Source organism: Alexandromys fortis, unplaced genomic scaffold (genome assembly GCF_014885135.2).
Source record: "Alexandromys fortis isolate MF-2015 unplaced genomic scaffold, M_Fortis_MF-2015_v1.1 scaffold_129, whole genome shotgun sequence".
Classification (NCBI taxonomy): domain Eukaryota; kingdom Metazoa; phylum Chordata; class Mammalia; order Rodentia; family Cricetidae; genus Alexandromys; species Alexandromys fortis.
In genome coordinates, this window is record NW_026068022.1 from 551104 (window position 1) to 557102 (window position 5999).

Below are 5999 nucleotides of genomic sequence, written 5' to 3' on the forward strand. Positions count from 1 at the left end.
ATGTTTGTGTGTGTTCATGCCTTAATTACAAATTTTGAAAGCCTGAGGAACATTTAGCCTGTAAACTGAATGCTTACAAAACTACTGATGAGATGAAATAATTCTTGTCACATGTAGACCCTGTAGAATTCAATGGTGCTGAATAAGGCATAGAAAAATCCATGAAGTAAGAATTTCTACAGAAGCATTATGTATAGTGAAGACACATACTGAGTCAAATGTCTATCACTTCACAATGGAGTCTCTTCATTATTCTCTACATGCTATCTATTATTAGTCTACATTTTCAGCATTGTTTTCAGAACTGAGAAAAGATGATCTGTGTAAATAACAACATTATTCTTAAGAATTTTAGAGAAACACCTTGATACTCTCACCTAATAGTTATTATCTATGTATCTCTTGCTAGTTATTATTAAATAAACATAACTAATCTTTTAGCTATAAGTATATATAGCTATATACTATCCGGTCTTGTGTGTCAATGTGACACAAACTAGAGGCATCAGAAAGGAAGGAGAACCTCAGCTGAGGAAATGCTTCCATGAGATCCAGCTGTAAGGCAGTTTTCTGAATTAATGATCAATGGAGAAGCACGCAGGCAATTGTGGGTGGTGCCATCACAGGACGGCTAGTCTTGAGTTCTTTAAGAAAGTAAGCTAAGCAAACCACATAAAGAAGCAGGTAGGCAGCAACTCTCCATGATCTCTGCATCATCTCCTGCATCCAGACCCTTCTCAGTTTGGATTCCTGTCCTGTCTTCCTTAAATGATGAATAGCGCTGTGGACGTGAAAGCAGAAATAGCTCTTTCCTCCCCAACTTGATTGTGGTCGTGATGTTTTGCTGTAGCAATAGAAACCCTAATACAATTAGGTCGTGCACACTAAGGCTACTTTGGCCAGAGAAGGTAGACTATACAGATCAGAACTAACTGGCCTTTTACATGAAGAACTGACTTCAGTGTCTGCACTGCTTTTACTCATGCGTGACTTCTCTTGGTCAGCCTATAAGTTTAATCTCGTAGGTGATTATCCCCTAACAGGTGAGAAAGAAGCGGAAGGTGAACCTGGTTTGCATATATTTCCCATGGTGCACAGCACTCACGTAGTGTTCAGATAGAGTAATGTAGCCCTTCCCTGCAACATCCATGAATATTAGCAGGTTAGTGAATTTGAGTTGATACTATTCCCAGTAGTTCTCCTATTAGTTTATTTTCATGAAAGTAGACATTTTCTTTAGTACATAAGAGATGATTTAAAAGACCTAAAAGACTGCTTTACAAGGCCAGGATACTGAAAATATTTGAGCTCTAATGCCTACTTCTAATAATTCCCAGCCTACTCAAATGTGAAATTATGGGCTGATTAATGGACATAACTAGAGTTGAAAGAAGTGTTTCTCAATAAAATGAATGCTAATGAAGAAAATTTTGAGAGATGGTCAAGGGACATTTGAATACACCTGTTTGATGGATATTCAGCAAAGAACAATCTCAGCAGAGGAGGACCTTAATTACTAAGTGGTATGGATGATTCATTTTGTGGATGCCAGTAGGTGACTTACACCGAATTCACTTGTTATCACAAGGCTTGTGAAGAAAGTTTTTATGGCAGTAGGTAATGTACGTAGGTTCAGATATATAGATTTCCACATGAATAATATATAAAAAATTGATAACATATACTAATTTTTTCTGAGTATAAATAATTATATTTTGACTTTGAATTGGAATCATTGTAGAGGTACACCTGCAGCAACCTCTGGACCAATCTACAAATCTTAACCTCAAAGATCATTTTTACTGTTATTACTCTTGAATCCAAGTTCAAATAAGTCACAGCTTCAGAGTTGTGCACACGAAACAGCACCACACAGATGCACAGACAGAGATAAACACATACCCTATTATATTTTGCCATATATACATAATATTCACATATATAGGTAGATATTTACTCAATAGTAAGTACAGTATTAAATTAGTCAATATATAGTTAAAATATACATTATTAGAGCATATAGAGCATATATTACACATAATTGTAAAAACATATCAGTCTAAAGTATAGAGAACAGAACTTTACAGAAGGGAACTTAGAATATGACACTCTAATAACTACGGAATATTCATCAACTTGAAAAAAACATTGATTTGCATAATCATCCCCCTTGTTTTCACTGTAGAGTCTTAAGAAATTTTCCAAGATTAATTCTTCAGTCACTGATTACTTTCAAATAGAAAATATGTGATTTCTAAAGTGAGGAAATGATAAGTGTTACACCTCCTACTGGCAAGAACATAGATAGCGAACACTAATTGGAATACACATACTTATAATAGTCTGTGTGTTTCTTAGAGAGTCCAACTACTCATTTGCTGATTTCTGTCTTATAATGCCCTATAAGTTTTAAATTGAAGGTATTTGTGAATTTTAAGTTATAAGTTTCTACATGAAAAGACCAACAAATTTTATTTCATGAACACATTTTATAACATTAGTTTAAACACTTTATAATTTATCAGGATTTTTTTTAAAGGTTCTAAGCAGCATTTATATTGCCAAGTGCTATGTCTCAATTTGAAAAGAATGTTTTATGTTGCTAATGGATTGACTTCATGCTATCATTGTCATATGTGGTGAATAATGCTATTTAGAAGTTTCAATGGCTTTATTGATCTGCTTATAGTTGCATTCATTATTCTGGGTAGCATTAAAAACTGGCATTAAGTTGGTACATTTCTCATTCTCATTCCGCTTACATAATTTTGAAGGTTCCTTCATTTTGATGTTTATTCTTATACACATTATGATTGTTACATTTGGTACAGGAATTGTTTCTTCATTTGATAAATGTGTAGATGATATTATATATTTACATATGACATTTGTATACATGTATATGAGACTTTCTAATTCTAGTTAATGTGCTTCCCTCTTTATTTGAGACTCTGTAGTTCTTGTTAATATGATGATCACAGCTCTGCTTAAAATATCAGCTAAAGAAAAGCTTTTCTGAATAGAGTTCTCTAGACAGTGCAGGGATCCTGAACACAAGACTTCACAGCAGCTGTGGCTACATGCTTAATACCTGCACAAGATCAGCCAGCCAAAATTCCAGTATATATGTACAGGACACTCATAAATCCTTTAAATAGCTGAAGAGTTTCTAGCAGTTGATAGCTCTTAGGAGAAGGAGACTCATTGTTCTTCAAGGATGCAGTTCCTACCCATGTCCCATGTCCTATGATATTGTACTGGCAGCATTAAGTGATCAAAGTGGGTTTTAAAATGTAAATACATATATTTGGGAAACAAAAGTGGTGTGAGAATATGGGAGAGGAGGAAGAGAAATATGGACTTAATCAAAAGTCATTAATTGTATATATGAAATTATTAAATAATAAATATTTAGAAGGTCAAATTACATTTATTTCATACCATTATTAAATATAGATATAGAAGATTCTAAGGCAAATACCATGCATTCCACAGTGACAAAAGGCCAACTGGTGATTTTCTGAAGGAATAAAAGGATGCAGTGTTTGCTACACTATCAAGAACAAAGCAAAACAAAAAAATTAATAAAAGAGAAGGCTAACATTGAGAAAGGAAGAAAGGACAACCTCAGGGCTTCGTGTGAGAGACAAGGCTTATAAAAAGAGAGAAGAGATTGTAGTTAGGAATTATACAGTACAAAAAGTGATGATAGTAGATTCCTTTCCAAAGTCCATGACCTCAATAGTCCCTATGAAGCTGCTAGGTTTCCAACACCATGCATAATCTCCCTTTGATTATGAGGTCTTACATCTTATTAGTTAGTTGACACTGACATCGAAATGCCACTTACTATACCTTCATAAATTTCTTGCTATACTAATAATTATTATAGATAAAAAGGAGATACTGTGGGGGAATATTATTTAATTTCTTTCTTAGATTTTGCATAGGATTTCCTAGACGAATGGATGTAGACTACAGGGAAGAGGCTTTCAAAGAAGATCTAGTTTTAAACATTAGTATTCTGTTTCCTAAGTGTATGGGCCCACCCTCAGTTCCTAATAGGCAACCAATGAATATATCAACAATCTATAATGTTTTGAAAATTACTTGGGCTACGCTGACGGACCATTCAAACGGTGGATTCTTCTGCCTGGAAGTGGTGTTTTTCTTAGTCTACGGTCTTCTGAGGCATTCTCAGCTCAAGTAGCTCAACTTTCTTTAAGACACAATTGTACACACATAGAATTGAAACTATCATCCCTCATTGAAAAGTTTCTCTTTACATCAAATGGAGATTATCATAGAAAAGTACAAATGAACACAATGTCTTTGCCTAGATTCTAGGAGCCCAGCTGTAATGGAACTTGCACATTATGTCTCCTGAATCGATGACTTGGGAGAGGGGGTAAAAGTTTGTGACATCCACAATATCCTAAAGTCTGGGTTAAAACAGTATCTTCTATAATGACTAGAGAACTACGCAAGAAAAGTGGAAATATTAATGGACAAGTTTGTATAAAAAGTGAAAAGTTAAAGGGATTCTACCCTCAAACAAACAACTACAGGGAACTAATGACTGCTGGAGGAAGTCAATTTACTCTTTCTCAGGAATGAGCCAATTATTGGCTAATCAATCCTGAGTGGACATGAAACCATATACATGACAACTGCAAGAAACAGAATCTTTGGGCTGTATTTATTTATATTTGTGATATACATGCACGCGTACATATGCACAAACACACACACACATGCTAGATGAATCAATAATAAAGAAGCATAAGCTGTCAACTTTAGAACGGGGGGAATTTGAAGGTTTAGGTAAAATGGATGGAAGGGGAAGTGATGTTAATTCCATTTCAATTAAAACACTAAAATGTAACAAAATAATAAAACTACAAAAGAAGGAAAGAGGTAGTAACAAAATAAAAACATTTCAGTGTTTTCAGTGTATTTGGTAGACATCTTGATCACAGTACATACATAATCATGAACTTTTCATCAATGAAATGTATAGTCTGATAACTCTCTGAATCAACACAACAAAATAAATGCTGTGTGCTATTGATAAGAACAAATAACTGCCCTATGAAAATAATTCTTATATTTTGAAGACACATATGTAATTTATAATATACCTTTCACATTATTTATGGATGAATCCAAACAGTTTAAGTGTGATGATGGAATGTCTTCCCAGATATATGTAATGTAGTCCTGAGATTATCCTTTTTGTTAAACCCATCTATAGAAGGATAGGTTTTTGACAAAACTTTTATTTAATTAATTAATATATTTCTTCTTATACCTTAAATACATGATCTAGAATCAGTCCAAACAATATTTTTCAATATATCTAGATTCAATTTCATTGGCTTTACAGTCCAATGATAGCTATGAACAAAAGGAAAATGAAAATTATAAATTGAATCATAAAATAGTCTTTATTCTGTTGATGTGAAATAGAGAGAAATTTATAAATTAAAAAAATGAACCATGAATTCCTTTCAACATTTCTCCCCAGAATTTAAAATTAACCACATTTAAAAATAGTAATTTGCTTTACCATCCACTCCACCTCTGTTGCCATTCTGAATGGGGAGGCCTCCAATAGATATCAATCAAACATTGCATGTCAAGTTACAATAATATTAAGAATTGCCTTCTTATTGAGGCTGGACAAGGAAAGCATGTATGAGAAATAGGGTCCCAAAAGCAGGCAAAACTGTCAGAGATGGTCTCTGTGCCCCACGAGATGAAAAACCTACATAACTGTCTATATATGGAGAAGGACTAGGTCAGACACATGTAGGTTCCCTGGTTGTGGGTTCAGGCTCTGTGATTCCCTTGAGCCCAGGTTAGTTAATTCTATCAGTTTTCTTGTGATGTTCTTGACTCAACCAATTTCTATAATCCTTCCTCACCTCTTCTGCAGGATTTATCAAGCTTGGCGTACTGCTTAGCTATGTGTAAGACAAATTTTTTGTATATACCAT